The following is a 17,939-nucleotide window of genomic DNA, read 5'->3' on the forward strand; positions in this document are numbered from 1 at the left end:
ACTTGGTGATTGGGGGTGACTGGAACACATATCAAAACCCAGATAAGGACAAATCTAACCTGACTCAAGCTTATAATAAACAAGCCTCGTTAGCTATAAATGAACTCAAACAAGACTTCAAATTATATGACCCTTTTAAATATGGGGATAATGACGACAAAACTGGGAAATTTACATTTTATTCGCAATGCCACAAAATGTGGTCAAGAACAGATTTTTTTCCTAACCTCAGATATAGTTATTAACATGGACCCAACAACTATTCATACCAGATTTTTCTCAGATCATTCTAAAATTACGCTTAACATTAACTGGGACAAAAATATATATATAGCGAATAGAGGTCATAACTGGTCACTAAACCCTAATTTGCTCGTTAAAATGGATGTAATAAAAGACATAGAAACAATACTAAAAACATTCCTTACAAATATTGCTAACTCCCAAGTACCAATGGACATAGAATGGGCTGTGACCAAAGCACAAATAGAGGACTATTCATCAAAAAAGCAGCATACTATAAAAAAATTCAGCTGAAAGAAGAACATGATCTGAAAGTGAAAATAGAGCATCTTGAAAAATAATTACTAAATAACCACAAGAAGCAAACAGAGATAGATCTTTTAAAACTACAAAGGGATCTCTATATGTTAGAAACCAGAAACCTATCATTTTATGAAACTAGAATGTTAGCCACCTATGCTGAAGAAGCCAAACTACCATCTCGAGCCTTGGCCAGGATTATTTCTCAACACAAAACTGTCTCCAAAATATCAGAAGTAAACTACAGGAACAAAAATTACACAAAAAATGAAGATGTTGTTAAAATATTTGAACAAATATACTCTCAGATATATGGAGAACAAACACTACAAGCCTCGAAGGAAGATAGAACCCTTTTCCTTCAAAGTCGAAGATTTCCTAAACTAGACCTAGATCAACAAAAAAAAAATAAGTGAACCCATATCATTTAATGAGATAATCACAACAATCAAACACTTAAAAGCACATAAGGCTCCAGGTCCGGATGGACTCACTTCGGAATTCTATAAAACATTTACCCCCTTGATTGCCAAAATACTATTCTATATACTGAACTACATAATAAACAATAAGATAAATGATATCCACTTTAATGCTTCCAAAACCATTATTATAATAAAAGAACATGCTGACCCCAAAAACCCTGACAGCTACAGACCTATTTCCCTTCTAAATATAGATACAAAAATATTAACCGCAATACTTGCAAATAGAATGAAAAACTTAATAGAGAAAGTCATCTCTTCTGAACAATCTGGATTTACATCACATAGACAGACTAGTGACAATACACTAACATTAGATGCATTAATATCCTATGCAAACCATAATAACACAAACATCTATGCAATGGTGGTAGATGCCCACAAGACTTTTGACAGTCAACCTAGAATTTCTACTACAAACACTACCTTACTTCAGTATACACAATAACTTCATTCAGATCATCCAAACTCTCTATAGTAACCCATACACATCCCTATATATAAATAAAACGTGGTCAAATAGAATCCTGATAAAAAATGGAACAAGACAAGGATGGCCGTTATCACCCTTCCTTTTCAACCTATACTTAGAACTACTCTTTTTATACATTAAACAAAATACATACCATAACCCCCCCCCCCCCAGTAACACACAATTTCAAAATATTTTTCATCACCTTTGCAAACGATTTGAACATATACTGTACTACACCGAACTCAGATATAAACAAAATAATAGCTGCAATTGAACAATTCTCAACTATGTCTAACTACAAACTAAACTTTAATAAAACCAATATTTTTCCTTTAAAACCACCCAAACTTCTCTCAATAATACCACTATTACACACAATACAAATACAAGAAGAAATTAAATATCTGCGAATTACCTTCTTCCAGAATAACAAGAACTTTTATCAAGGTAATATAACCCTTAAATGGCAAAACATAATGCAAAACTGCAAAAGATGGAACAATCTAAAATTATCATTCCTGGCCAAAATCTCAATAATTAAAATGAACATTTTACCTAGATTAATATATATATTCATGACATCACAGATAATTTTACATACTACATTTTTCAAACAGATACACACTTTTCTAGCAAAATTCATATGGGAACTCAAAAAAACAAGGATTTCCTATCCAAAATTAACACTTCCCAAGAACAAAGGAGGACTGAGTTTACTGGATTTTAAAACCTACTACTTGATTATTAACACGAACAGAATACTGAGAAAAGCTGAACACAATTCAACAAAAAATTGGTCTCCTACTTGGGTAACAATCTACTATAGATATGTTAAAGCACTAGGTATTAATCCCAAAGGACTACCGTTCCTTAACCAAAAAGAAATACAAACTTACAACATCATAGATCCCTTAAAACACTCTATTAACATAACACAAAAACTCTTTCAGTCTCTGAACCTTGGACATGCCATGGAGATACTACAATCCCTCCATAAAAACCCAAATCTAAAAATAAACAACAAGATGCTGAACTTGGATCCTTATCCCTGATTAAAAGATAAAACAATTCAAGATATATACCCATACTTCAACTGTTCGATACAAGAAATGAGGACGAACCTAAATCTTCCCAAATCACACAGAATAATTCTAAGGCAAATTAAGGAGTTGTGTTCCAGTTACATCAAAAACACTAATATAACCAACAGTGACATAGAAACCTGTAATTTGCTTTGGAAAACTATCCTCTCAACAAGGAAAACCATCACTAATTCATACAAAATGATAAGCAATATTAAATTCCAGAAGGACCTTCTTTTCTCTAACTACTGGAGAAAACTAAATCCATCTATAGAGGACCAACAAATAAGCTAAGCAATCAACCTAACACTACAGGTCATACCCCTCAAAAAGTTAGCTTACACTCAGCTCATGATCAATAACAACGCATATTTCACACTTGCAATCCTTCATAAATTCAATGCATCGAAATCACCATTCTGCCCACACTGCAAGGATCAAGTAGCTGACTTATTTCACCTATTTTGGAGCTGCAAATGTGTTTATAAGCGCTGGAACTCTTAAAATACAATTACAAAAAATGGGCTATCAAACATCTACATTAACATGGGAATTTACCATACTACATATTCTCCCACCTAACATCCCAAAGAAACAAGCAAACACACTCTTAATAATGTTTCTTCTAATGAAACTATATATAGCGCAGAAATGAATAGATCCAATAAGTTTCTCTTGGGAGGGTTTTAAGCAAATAGCCATAAAACATCTCTTGGCTCATAAAATAGTAATGCATAAAAGAAACAAAAACATAAAACACAGGGAACTCTGGGAACAAACCTTTAACATTATATTAGCATAAATCACCATATAGACACTTAGGAACACACCTCAATAGAATCTAGAAATACACACATGATAAATCAGTTAAACCATGGAGCGGACATTGAGTGTATGTACTGTATGTATACTAAGGGATATAACTGTGAAAGCATCTATGTATATAGTGTAAATAACTTTGTTATATTACCTACATTCTATAATATGAATCTGGATGTATAACATGTCTCTATGGTCACGCTGTTTAGATGGTATTGTTTGTGACTCATATAAATGTAAAATGAAAATAAAAATTATTGGAAAAAATGTATTCCATGCCAAAATAAATTTAATTTTCAAAATGCCAAAAGTGCTTTGCTTAACTAAATAACTCCAGACCCTGATCAAATCAGCCAAACTCAGATATGAAGTAGAAGTAGCCACCCAGATGAAGGATAACCATAAAGCCTTCTTGAACTATGTTAGAAACCTCAGAAATAATGCCCAGCACTGTGCAGAGCTCACAGTAAATTATAACACATACTCAGACCCAGTGAATATTATCAATAAACTGAGAGTCATATTTAGCTAAACTTTTGCCCCCCCTCCCCTCCTATATTCTTAGATCACATACCCACATTTACAGCCTCCTCAAATCACATAAGAACAAGTCCCCAAGGTGCTATCTAAGGTCAAGAGTGCTGCTTCTATGGGCAGAACAACATACCAGGTTACCTGCTGGTCAACCTGAAATATGACTACCCAGACATTCTAGATAGTCTGTTCAATATCAGACACAAAACAGGTTTCATTCTGGATGAATGGAGGACAGCAACAATCATTCCCTTCCACAAAGCTGGAACTTGAATGGACCTGGAAAACTATAGACACATAAACTTGACCAACATCATCTGTAAGACTATGGAAAAGATCATTATGGGATTAATACATATGGATGTAGGTAACCTACAGACTCTCAGTACAAGCCATTTTGGATTCAATGGCAGTTCGTGCCTACATAACCAGGTAGACTTTGAAAAAGTTACTTCAGCAATAGAAGAGGGTAAATCTGTACATATTGAACATCTAGACCTCACTAAGGCATTTGACACCATCCCACACACAGTTATCATAGATGAACTCTGAGCTAAATGTAAATCCATGTGTAACTCATTGGCTTACAAATACATCCCAAAAATATAAGAGAAGTTCATCCTCCTCCTCCAAAGTACCTGTTGCTAGTGATGTACCCCAGGGTTCAATCACTGGACCACTTCTATTTGGCATTTACTTCTCAGAGGCCAAAAATAATGTTAGGGGGTTATGGCTGAACATATTTGCAAATGATTGGAAATTTGGTGCCATCATAAACTATTCAGAGGAAACCATGATCCCTCAACAGGACCCATCCCAAACATATAGCTGAAGTCAAACTATGGACTAAACTAAATGCCAAGAAATGTATAATCATATCCTTTGGCAAGCATGACTCCCTTTGCAATTTGATAATTGCAACACATTGATAATACACCCCTGAAAACTGACCTCATATTTAAAGATCTGAGAACCTATGTCAACAAAAACTGTCCTTTGATCATCATGTGTCTACTATTGTAACGAAACAGAGTACAAAGGATTAGTCCATATAAAATCACTTTAACTAGCAGATCTAGGAGACTCTCTCTCTCTCTCTCTCTCTCTCTCTCTCCAATGTCCTCCCTGTGGGACACCTTATTGAAGTTTCAAGTAGTTTATTCAGTTGAGTAGGTAGATAGATGAGTGTTCCTGTTGTAATACATTGCATTACATTCAACAGGTCAGTTATTTAAAGGCAGTTGGAGACAATTGTTGGAGGATCCAGGTGAGTTGATTGGCGGAAAATCTGTTAGACAGAAAAATAAGAACCAATCCCAAAGCTTAGAGCATAGTCCCTTATTTGAATATTCCTGAAAGACACACAAGGGCTTACCAGCTTAGCAGGCTGTGGAACCTCATTCCTAATTTAAATGTTATTTTTAACAAACAAAAAAAATGACAATACACCATGAACTAACACTATAGAATTATATTTAAGAAAACACTGTCACCTGAGTTTCATCAGGTCCATCTAATATAAACCATCTAATCCAAATGACAACACATCATGATCTAGCACTATAGAAATATATTTAAGAAAACACTTTTGCCTGAGCTTCATCTGGTTCACCTAGTACAAACCACTCTATTAGATGTGAATAACACTGAGTGTGAGACAGTCCCCAACAGTGATAGAAGAGTAAACAATATAATAATGACAGATTTGTGGTATCAAGGGTTATTGGCAGTGGAACTGACATGTATTTATATTCTATCTAAAACTATTATGGACCTTTGGAGAGTTTGGGGGTTAAGCTTGCAATAGGAAATATTATTTATGGTTGTGGAAGAGAACCTGTTCTGCAACAGTAAGGCAATATCAGGGGACCTAGGAGGGAAAATATAACAAAAGAGGGTGGAGTTATTGAATAAGAATATGAAGATATATGTCTAAAAGATGTGAATTTAGTAGTAAGAACTCAGACAGAATTTACAAATTCCTTAAAATATAATAATCAGAGTACACTAGAAATCAATTATATTTCATAGTGGCATGCTTATTTAAATAAAAACTTTTAGACCTATCCAATAAATATATCAGATCACACACTGATAAAAGCTATAATAAAGATGCAAGGCATTGATGTAGTGACATACTGACACTTTCCTACCTATCTGTTAAAAAGTGAGGAATTTAAGGAATGGATAGTGGATATTATTAAAAAGTTATTAGGGAAGATCAGAATTACTTCAGAAGGGATAGCTATTAAGTGGGATAAAATCAAAATAAAATCTAAAAACATGCTAGAAATAAGAGAAAGAGAGAGAGATGGGAAATAAGTAATAGGAGTTATTTAGAATGGATGACAAATGTTAAAGTATTGCAGAATAAAGGAAATCTCGCAGAACAAGAAGAGGAACAACTACAGAGTGCTAAAGTGAAAATACTGGAGTATTTGGATAGTATGCATTAGTCTAGAAGGATTGTCATTAAGCAAATGTTTTTGAGTAGACCCAATATTGAGATAACTCTCCCCTTTGCCATGTACCTAACCAGGTACTTGCAACAGCTGAAATGCATTCAAAGATTCTTCACCAAGAGAATCTAGGGTATGAATACCCTGTCCTACACAGACTGCCTTAAGGCCCAATCTCAGTGTTCAGTCTCCTGCAGGTTACTGAGAGGTAATCTATGTCTGGTATATAAGACATCCTACAATACAGCTCTGATGGATCTCTTGCACATACACAAAATAAACAGCACCAGAAACATTAGATACAAGGACCTGAACTTTGCCTGCAACATAAATAGAACATGCTGGGAAGACTGGTATCTGTCTCAAAGGATCACTGCACTATGGATTAAGTTCCGCACCCACGTGAAGCACAGTTTATCCCAGACCCTATTCAAATGAAACCTTGATCATTTAATGAGAAATTGCAAATTTACCCCTGGTTTCATGCCTATGTCTGTGATGGACAGAGATTGACAGTAAGTAAACTAATCCCCAACTAACATACCATCCCACATAACCCTTAGCTACCTTCTTACTAACACACCCCATCATATAGGCGTCCAAGGTACACAGAGACAAAAATGAGCTGGGTTGCAAGTACCTGATGGTCATTATCCTTAGTATAAACATATGAACCTCTAAACAATGACTTGGGCAATAGAAGGTAGAAAGTTGTAACCAAATTTAGGGAATCTATGGCAAGAAAAATAACCAAAGATCCTATAGAGGTATTGGAGATATTCCAGAAATTTTAAGAATATGTTTATAAAGTATAGAAAACCACAAAAAGGCACAAATGGAAATATTTATGGAGGACTTAATTATTCTAAAGGGAGAGGAAGATGAGGTTCAGCAATTAATAGCTAAAACAGGAAGGGAAATGGGGATGTACAATCAATCAACAGGGAAGCCTTCAGAAACAGATGGCATTCCTGTGGGAATCTGAAAGGTAGAAGGGAAGAAAGGGATAACGTTCTTGATGGTTTTGTTTAACAATACTTTAAGGTGTGGAATACCAATATCTTGCAAGAAACTGGTTGCTGTGTTACCCAAAGAGGGTAAAGACCTATCAGTTCTAGTTTCATATATACCCATTTCAATTTTAAACCATGATTATAAAGTATTTATGTGTATATTAGTTAAGAGAATAGCAACAGTGTTACCAGAGTTTATGGATATGGATCAGTGTGATTTTATGGAAAGGAGACAAACATTTCCCAACATTACTAAAACAACAATGATCTAGAGGGAAGCAGAGATTAAGAAAACACTGCTATTATTGGTGGGTCTTGATACTGAGAAAGCATTCAGTAGAGTTAACTGGGATTATATAAGAAGGGAAATTGTAGAATTTGCATTCTATGACAGAATAATAGGATTAATAAGGAGGATATATGAAGGGTCAGAAGCAATATTTAAGGTGGGAGGTTTCATCTCTAAGAAGTTATGTTTGAAAAGAGGCAGTAGGTAGGAATGTGCTCTTTCACTGCTTTTGTTTGGTTTACATTTAGGGCTATTGACAAAGAAAATAAGTGATTCACAAATTCCGGGATATAACTGGTATGGTACTTAAAAAAAACTTTATTTGCACACATACCTCTCAACTGTCCCTGACTTCAAGGATATCCTTAATTTTGACTCAAATTTTAGTTCTGTCCCTCTTAATCCCTCCTAAAACTGGTGAATCTTGGAGAAAAGGTGTTGAATTACACTAAATAAATAATGACAATAATTAAAGTCATAGATTTTTTACTTCAAAAATGTATATTAATTCAACTTCTCTTATTCTGTCAGTGTCTCAGGTTAATAGTATTAATATTTTAAAACTGTCCCTGATAGTCCCTGATTATTTTTGGATTTGTCCCTGATTCGTTGCAAGCTATGTTTGCAGATATTATTTTGCACTTGATAAATGCATAAATGAACATTTTAGTGTTATGCAAATATTTTGAGACAATTTCAAGTCTTTTCAAGATATAAAACAAATGAGGCTATATCAGTAAACTATGTAGCCACACATGAATTGGTTAATCATTACCAGTACTTATGGAGACATAATAAGATGAAGTATTTAGGTTTAAGGATTAAAATAGGTTGTGCTATGGAGAAGTTGTAAATGATAATTAATAAAGCACTGAAGGAATTTGTTTGGGAGGAAAAGAGGGCAAGAGTTAAGTGGGATAAGGTGATTCTTTTCATATAGCAAGATTGTTTAGAATTAACTGATTTAAAGGGATACATATGAGCTACACAGTTAAGGCTCGTATACATAACTAAAGCAGAAAGTCATAAATCAGAGATAAAGGGATGATGATTAAATGTGGCGGTTCAAGAAATAAAGAGAATATTATTTTGGATGTTAGTCTTTAAGGAGAATAATAAAAATATGGGATATTATATTCATAAAGTAGCAGGAAATATTCTAAGAACTAAGCCAACATAAAAGCAGTGAAATAAAAATTTGCAAGTGGGGAATGATTGCATGTAAGTTTATAGACAGTAAACAAAAATGGACAGGAATTTACTGGATGATACTGCTAAAGGAAGCAAGGTATGGGAGCAAATGATTTGGAAGGAAAAAAATAATAGATGGATGAGCCTAAGTAAAGTTTGGACTACAGATTAGAAACTGCTTTCCCACCAGGGATTGATAACAAAGTACAGGCAAGTAGAAAGGTATAGTGGAGTATTAAGTGAAGGACCAGCTCTGGTATATAGATGAAGCTGTTGTTAAAGAAGGGATAATAAGTAAGGTGTATAAAATATTACATGATAATGATAAGAATCAATCAAAGGAGATTAGAAAGGATTAGAAAAGAGAATGGATTGGCAATTTACAAAGAAACAATGGGAAATATCTGTGAGGCTACCAAGTATGCAACCAAGTCCAGAAGGTTTAGGATTTATTGCACAGAAATGTTTGAATAAGTATTTGCCTACTCCAGTAGACTTCAAAGGATTTGCCCTCAAGTAGATAGCAAATTCTGGAGGTATGATGGGGTAGGGAAGGAAGAAATTAGGAATAGTTTTTTTGAAAATCTGACAAATTGGCAGATTAAAAAAAATCCTTACAGATTCAACTAAGGAAAATAATATTTTGCGCTGGAATATAGGATCTGAATTACCTAGATATAATAAGGCCTTACTAAGTCTAATGCGAGGGCTAACAAAAAAGCAGTTACTAGAAAATGGAAATCAAAATGCAAACCAACTGTATTTAATATTATAAAGGAACTAAAATAAATGGAGGTGGGATCTTTAGAAAAGTGATAAAGCAAATTCTATGGAAATAAAAGGAATTTTTGCGAATAATAGATGCAAAATATTGTTCAAGTAAAGGAGGAATTTTAAGAGAAGGCAGGAATGGAGCATGCAATGCTGGGATAAACAAAAGAAAACATATGTGTATATTGCCCGACAATATAAATGAAAAAGGTTACTGTAATTTGTTTTGTTTTCTTCTGATGTATGTGCACTCATCATCATCAACCCTACCCTTTTCCCCATTTCTTACATGTCTGGAAGAAAATATGTCAATATTTTAATATACAAGAAATACTTCATAACTGACATACTTGTACTCCCTGAAACAGCAGCACCAACATCAATTACTTGCTATTGTGCACTTTCCACTGAGCTTTCTGGATCCCTGGAAGTGGACAAGAACTCTTCATTTGGTGTCCGTGGTGAATCTGTAGCAGGCTCCCCCGGTAGCCATCTGTCCACGAGCCACTGCAGCTGCTGTCCTCTAGGCCGATGAAATCATGTCAGTGGCCCTATGATGTACCTGATCATATGTCCTGCTGCAGCCCCTAATAGTGTTGACATCTTCCACTATCTGCTGCCAAATTTGCATTCTTCCCCACAGCCTCTCTCAAGCAGAAAGTCACCATGTCGCCTAAATGCTTGGACAATGACATTATTCTCACGGTCACTGAAGGGGGACATTGTCGTGATTAGGACACTTGGGTGCCATAGTCCTAGATGACATAAAACACGAAAGATAATATACATAAATATCACATAAATAAAAGTCCTGTTTAGACATAACCCATAAGTAGTTTTTCAATATTACCCACTGGAGAAACAAAAAACTTTCAGTGTATTCAAATATAAAAAAGGATTTATGTGGTTGTAACATATCACAGTCAGACACAAAGCAAGGTTATATCCAAAAAAGGGGGAGCAACAATAGAAAAACAAACCTCTGTGCAAACAATTTTGTTTATGTCAACACAGACACCCCCAAAACAACAGGAAAATGACATTTTGCTATCAAACAAAGGCATAAAACTTTCAGTGAATTGTTATGAATGCTATCAAAGAAACAGTCCCAAATAAATATGTACACATTTACCACAGAACATTCATTTTGATGCAATTGACAGTTACCTGTATCTGAGGACAGCACTCCCTTAGAGGTGTCTATGGTCACTGACAATATAGGACATTTACATTTCACAGAAATAACAATAGAAGAGTGCCAAGAGAAACAGCTGTAACATTAACACTTGTGATGAAAGTTAATAAGGCTGTGAATATGAAAATGTTACATATCCTGACTAAAATGCCTATGACACTAGTAAACTTCTAAGATGCACATACAGATAAAAGTAGTATTTGCTAATGTATATATTAAAATGTTTTTCTAAGTGACATCTGAGCACATCCAGTATTTAAGTGAAAAATGCAATCATACCTTATTAAGATCAGTAGCCTTCTGTGCAGATAAATCCAAAGTAATAGCAATCTTCTTCTGTATTACCCACATAAACAAGTCTCCTCACCTTCAGGTTCCCTAGCTACATGGCTACCATTTTTAGTGTAGATTCAGGGCTGTGTAAATGAGGTGTGAGCTCATTAGAATTGCTGAATCCCAAATTCTTGGCTCCATCTAGCAGATGGAAACATAGTGCAAACATTCCCTCACTGTTACTAATGGATTGCAATTGTGAATGATTACTGGTAGGGAAAATGAAAACAACAGCAACTGTGTGTCAGCCAGGTTCGACTTAGAAAGTGTATAAGTAATTGTGTCTATTTTAAATGCAAGTAGGCAGCACATATTTCACAGTTTCTGTTCAGAAACATCTAACATCACCTGCATTTGTTGAAAAATGTATATTATTGCCATTTAGTATTCTGACAAATTTTAAGGACAACAATACAAATTGCCTTACAGATTACAAGTCTCATATTACTGCTCAGATAAGAGGAGAATGAACACCATACAGACATAAGACAGAGTTGCATTTCTGCAAACAATAGTCATAAATGGTTGTGTAATCACTCATTACACTACATCTGAAATTAATATATGTACAAACAAATCAGAAGTGTGCGGTGGTGCTGCTGCGGTAGTGTTGTCGCCTCACAATAAGACGTTGTCCTATTCGATTCTCAGCTAGAGCGTCTTCTCTGTGGAGACATGCGTAAATGGGTGTACCTTCATTAAAGGCTGTACGTCAGGGCCGGCAACTCGGCATGTAAAAATCTACTGCCAATCATTAGCAGACCGGAGTTCCGCTGTGGCGACCCCTAACTGGAAAAAACTGAAAGACACAACAACAAACAAATCAGAAGTGTACAAGTGCCATATCTCTTATTGATATTGTGGATGATGTTGGAATTGCTTGTGTGCACAATGATTTTCATTCTCTGCTGCAAAGCTGTTTCTGTGGCAAAGAAGGATAAGACACCCTTACGCTGTGTTTTGAAGGTTTATTGTTGTAAGAGTTCAAATCCAGACTTGTGTAAAAATCTTTTTATGTGTACTAACGTATAGATTTCTTTTCTTTTCTTTTTTTAATGCCAGTATTTGTGTGGTACATGGCTTAGCACAAACAAATAAAACTGATAAACACAATAAATGTCATATAATGTACTTCTTTAATAACCAATACATAAACTATACCTGTGAATCACTTGCATGTGTAGCACATCTGCTAAACACGTTGATCCACCAGCATGTACTATCTGTGGAACAAGGTTCAAGTCCCACCTTTGTCTTTTAAGGCTGAAACCTGATAACTACTGCCCACAAGGCTAAAAAAAAAGTTTAGGATACATTGTTGTATTTTTTGCTTTCCATTGTGCAACACCACTTAGCAGCAGTTAGCAAGCTTACAGATGTTAATAATGAACAGGGAAAGTTTCAAAATTTCCAGCTGAATCTAGAGAGACTGAGGGAAGTGGGTGATATTATAGTTTTCATATCATCCATCTCTGGCAGCATGCACAGCACCATTGGTGTATGCCTACACCAGATGGAGAGGTTGCTCTCCCTCATGGTCCATAGGAGGAGACATCAAGCACTCCAACAGCCAGTAGAGTAATGTTAAACCTATCCTTCTTATCTGATCCAGAAATAGCTACATCCTTTACCCAACATTCCTCTCTTACTGAATTAAAAAAATGGGCACCTGTCCCACAAAAAATATTGTCCCATACATAGCTCTCCACTACACAAATATATCTTCTTGATACATTTGATTCAGTCAAACTGGCTATACAACATAATTGTGTTATTGTTGCCCCTCTTTGTTGAGATAACAGTCCAAATTCAGCTAATAATCTGTACTTATTTTCATTTTACACTGTTGAAGAAGTGGACAACTATGGTTCTTTTCTACCTCCCTCCTGCACCTTCCTATAATGCTTTCCCTTTGTTCTTCCACTGCTTGCCCCCCATTTCACCACTTTCCTATCTACCCCATTTTAACAAACACCTATAATCTGGTCAAAAAATAGAATCACACACAACACCCATGAGTAACAAAAAAGCAGTGAAGCCTTCATTTTTTGTCTTCTGCATTTGCCCAGAGTTTGGCATCATGCACAAATGACAAGCGACAGTGAATGGCTCTTCAGAGGTGTAGTTACCTCTGTGCAATGTTGCTTAAACATGCTGCGCTAAGGTAATACACAGTGAATGTAGAATAAAAATTTCCTATAATGCTTTCCCTTTGTTCTTCCACTGCTTGCCCCCCATTTCACCACTTTTCTATCTACCCCATTTTAACAAACACCTATAATCTGGTCAAAAAATAGAATCACACACAACACACATAAGTAACAAAAAAGCAGTGAAGACTTCATTTTTTGTCTTCTGCATTTGCCTGGAGTTTGGCATCATGCACAAATGACAAGCGACAGTGAATGGCTCTTCAGTGGTGTAGTTACCTCTGTGCAATGTTGCTTAAACATGCTGCGCTAATGTAATACACAGTGAATGTAGAATAAAAATGTATTTCATTACATTATCAGTACTTATTTAAAACTATTATGTACACCAGGATTCGTATCTTATATCATCTGGGCTCCACAAGAAATGTGTCACTGCATTTACATCTGCTGCCACAGAGTCAGTTAAGTGGCAGGTGTGTTTCATACACTCAGCACTGAGAACTCTCATAATTATAGCAATAATGCTTGCTTTTTCTCACCTCTTAACTACGTGCAAAGAGGTAAAGCAGTAGAAATGTTTATCTCACATGCACAAACACTTTGCCATCATTCACAGAAACCAGTTGCTAAGTGGTACACTATAGAAAGTAGTATTAAGTATTATTATTATTATTAAACATGTATTATTTTGGTGTATTATCCATTTATTCTCCACCCCATGAAAGTACATGTAAAAACATAAATAAAAGGAAGGCATCTTTTAAAAAAAGAACACATATTTATACTGCAGCCATCTGTTACCTCCCCCAGTCACTGCAAACTTGGTCTCAAAGTACTTGTTCCCAAATATATCACCCACACTACAGAAATAAATAACTGCTTTTGTATATATCATGCATATCTTTATAATGACAGTACACATTCAGATGTTTCTGTACTTGCAGTAAAGTGGACAACAGTTTGCATATAGTTTGTACAGCTGTCTCTTAAAGTATACCTGCACACTGGATACACAACAGCAAATACTACACATTGCACACTCATCAATTTGGTAACATTCAGAACTTTAATATCTTGACAGTTGGACTTGGCTAGCTATCCATTTTATGCAGGCCTCCCAACATCTTCTCTCCAACATACAGTGCTGATGTCATCAACTGTAAATTGTCCTGCAAACTTGTAAAAGTCAGACTTGTGCCATGGTGCTTGCATAAAGTACTGAGTTCTCTAGTCAGTGTACTTAGGTAGGGGTTCTTTTCTCACTCCAGTCAACGTGTGTGTGTGTGTGTGTGTGTGTGTGTGTGTGTGTGTGTGTGTGTGTGTGTGTGTGTGTGTCTGTCTGTCTAGTCAAAAGTGCATAATTGAGTATCCTGCAGTCACCACTACAATCCCAGAGAACTAATATTTTGACAGTTGGACATGCCTTCACATCCATTTCATGCAGGCCTCCCAATATCTTCTCTCCAAAATCCAAGGAGGATGTCATCTATTATTAATTGTCCTGCAGATTTATAAAATTCAAACTTGACCATGGCACTTGCATAAAGTACTGAGTTCTTTAGTCAGTGTACTTGGGTAGGGGTTCTAATCTCACTGCAGTCAACTGGTGTGTGTGTGTGTGTGTGTGTGTGTGTGTGTGTGTGTGTGTGTGTGTGTGTGTGTGTGTGTGTGTGTGTTTGTGTTCATTTGGTTGACATTAGAGAGAGCATTTTATACCAGCATGTGGACACCGCTATTACCATCTTCTCCTAACCAGACTTTGCTGATGTCATCACTTATAAAGTGTTGTCCAACACTCTCCAAGTCAGCTGCGGCACTTGCATTAAATACAGAGTATGTGTGTGTATGTGTGTGTGTGTGTGTGTGTGTGTGTGTGTGTGTGTGTGTTTACTTGGTTGACATTAGCGAGAGTATTTTGCACCAGCATGTGGGACACTGCTATTACCATCTTCTCCTCACCAGACACTGCTGATGTCATCACTTATAAAGTGGTGTCCACCACTCTCCAAGTCTGCTACAAATTATACCCAGCAGTTGGGTGTAATGGCCCTGTGTTTCTTATGCTTAGTCAAACACTCTGCTTGTGCTGTGCTGATGAGGTCATAACAAGGCTGAAATATGCATATCCACAGCTAGTGGGGTTTGGTGTTATTGGCCTGAAATTGTACATTAAAATGACAAAACAAGTCACGGGCATCCAGAATTGCCAATTGGCTGAAATACCTGGTGTTCATAAGGATAATTTGCATATATCCCATGTGCCTCTGATTGAAGAGGTTTGAGAGGTCACTCATTGGAAGTTCCAGCTTGGCTGGAGTTTTCATTTAGTTTTTACTGATTGTTTTTTCAGTGTGATCTTCTCACTTATTGTTTTAGATTGTTATTTGGGATATTTTGCAGTCACCCTAATGTTAATGGACATCAGCTGGGTATAATGGCCCTGTGTTTCTTATGCTTAGTCAAACACTCCGCTTGTGCTGTGCTGATGAGGTCATAACAAGGCCGAAATATGCATATCCACAGCTAGTGGTGTTTGGCTTTATTGGCCTGAAATTGTCCATTAAAACGATGAAACAAGTCATGGGCATTCAGAATTGCCAAATAGCTGAAACACCTGGTATTCATAAGGATAATTTGCATATATCCCATGTACCTCTGATTGAAGAGGTTTGAGAGGTCACTCATTGGAAGTTCCAGCTTGGCTGGAGATTTCATTAAGTATTTCATACTAGAAAACTAAACAAACATGAATAAAAATAAAGCAAACTATCACTTTAAATCAAAAACACTAATCTATAAAACATAATTAAACAATTGTATACTCATGATATAATGCCTATGCAGTAATATACTCCATTTCATTCATCAAATATCATGATGTAATTCAAATCGTATTGCTACAGGCAACAGATGATGTAACTCACATCAACTCTTCACACAACTCGATGTTATATACATTGATACTGAAGAGTTCACATTAGCCCATAGCAAATAATAAACTAATGAAGTACCACAAATCTATGAAACTGATGAAGCTTAAGAGAGTGTGATATTTGTAAAAATAACCATACAATCTAAAAAACTAAAAAACATTCTAAATATCTGAAACATAATACAATACATCAATACTGAAGCAAGACAACAACCTGAATGGTCATATTACTAATTAATCTAAAATAAATCCTAATAGCAAATCTAATGTCTTAAAGGCCTCTCTGCTAAAATCAGCTTCAGAGATATCTAATCATTTAAGCCATATGCTTTGTCCGCTTGTAATCTGATAATCCATCTCATTTCGGACTTCTCAGTAATGTCCTTAAAATCACCTAGTCTAAAGAAGACCAAAACTGAAAACTTATGAGTCAGATCATTATTATGGACATGCCTACCTAAGGCATTGCTTCCATCTTCTCTGTTGATGGGATATATATGTTCCCTAACACACACCAGTAAGGTGCGGTTTGTTTTGCCTGTGTAAAATGATGGACACTTGGTACAATGAGCTAAATATATTAAGTCCCTTGTCTTACAGTCTGCATAATGGGTAAACTCATATACTTTTTTGGTTGTGGGATGAATGAGTTTATTACTCTTAGCCATACATGAGCAATAATTACAACTCCTACAGCTAAAAGTTCTTCTCCTCTTAGATTCCATCCTGGGTATTTTTTTATTTTTCATAGCAAAGTAAATGTTTCAGTGATTTATTGTTCTTATAAGTAAAGCTAGCAGTTGTGCCTAAAATCTCTACCATTTTATCGTCCAACATGAGTATCCCCCAATTCTTAGATATTATCTCACGAACAGCTGCATTATCAGAGGAAAAATTAATCATTATTCTGCACTTGTTATTCCGATTGGATCTCTTACAAACAGCTCCTGAATAGCTAATATGTTTATCTCTCAAATATGGTTGACCTCTGCCTTTCCTATTAATAAAACTGCTATCTGTCAAAAGAGCACATTAGTTTTGCTTGCAGCCTCTGTCGAAAAATTCTTTCTTTAATTTCTTAAGAGCTATTTCACAATTACTATCTCTGCTCATTGAGTCTTGAGACCCTAAGGCCTTCCCTTTAACTAAATTCTTATATATATGTGGGGGATGCATGCTCTGTCTGTGTAGTGATTATTCTTCCTATAAACTTTCATGTGCACCTCAGTCTTAATCAAGCTGTCATCTTTGTAAATCAATACATCAAGAAAATCTATTCTCTCTTTTGACCTTTGTCCTGTAAATTTCAAAAAAAAAAAATCTGTGGTTGAGTTAATATACAAAATAAACCTTTCTAATTCAAACTCGGTGCCCCTTCATAACAGAAAATCATCATCAACAAACCTTTTGTAATAAGGAATATATTAAGAATACTCTTGATTACCTAAAACAAAATAGGTTTCCCAGTATGTCATGACAATATTAGCATAAGAATTTGCACATGGAGTGCCCATGGCTACTCCTTCTTTTTGTAGGTAATAATTACTATCATATGAAAAGACATTGTTGGTCAAAATGATCTCCAGCAATACACAATATAAAAGAACTCTGTCTTTTCCTACATTGTGACTTAATAAAACTGTCTAACATATTTGATTCCCTCCT

This window comes from Protopterus annectens, chromosome 7.part0 (genome assembly GCF_019279795.1).
Source record: "Protopterus annectens isolate FY-2018-M chromosome 7.part0, PAN1.0, whole genome shotgun sequence".
NCBI classification, from domain to species: domain Eukaryota; kingdom Metazoa; phylum Chordata; order Ceratodontiformes; family Protopteridae; genus Protopterus; species Protopterus annectens.